Below are 568 nucleotides of genomic sequence, written 5' to 3'. Positions count from 1 at the left end.
CAACCAAGTCTTTAAAAATCGAGTAAATGTGAATGAACTAATAAGAGAAGAGTTTAAAACACAAACTAGGAAATGGGCCTTAAATCCAAACTTCTCTTCCTTATTCTCTATTTCGCCAAATTTTTCCTACTCCTTCTGTTCCGATTTTTAAACTTTTGATGTTTGTATCCTATTCTCTTTAACAGTCTTTCTCTTTTCCTCTTATAGTATTCCTCTTTCTTATTTATTCTTATAGCTTTTTTCCTTTCTATCTCCTCTTTATAGTTTTCCTCTTATTTCATCAGTCTTTCCTTTTTCCTTTTCTTCCCTTTGTTCTTCTCCCCTTTCTTTTCCCCTTTCTTAACCTCCTTACCCCCCCTTCTTTTCCTTTTGCTTCTTTCCTCAATTTTTCTCTTATTTTAACTTTTAACTCCTGTATATGGCTAGACCTTTTTGGGGCCTTTTTAAGAATGTAGTTTGATTTAAGTGGAACTTTTTGGAATTCAATTTGTCATATATATGGCAAAGGCTTTAGATTTTTTTATAAGTTTTTTTTTTGCAGTCAAAAAAAAACACATTGCCTTTAAAA

The sequence above is a fragment of the Penaeus monodon genome, chromosome 34 (genome assembly GCF_015228065.2).
Source record: "Penaeus monodon isolate SGIC_2016 chromosome 34, NSTDA_Pmon_1, whole genome shotgun sequence".
Classification (NCBI taxonomy): domain Eukaryota; kingdom Metazoa; phylum Arthropoda; class Malacostraca; order Decapoda; family Penaeidae; genus Penaeus; species Penaeus monodon.
The sequence above is the reverse complement of the archived record's forward strand: the minus strand, read 5'-3'. Positions refer to the sequence as shown.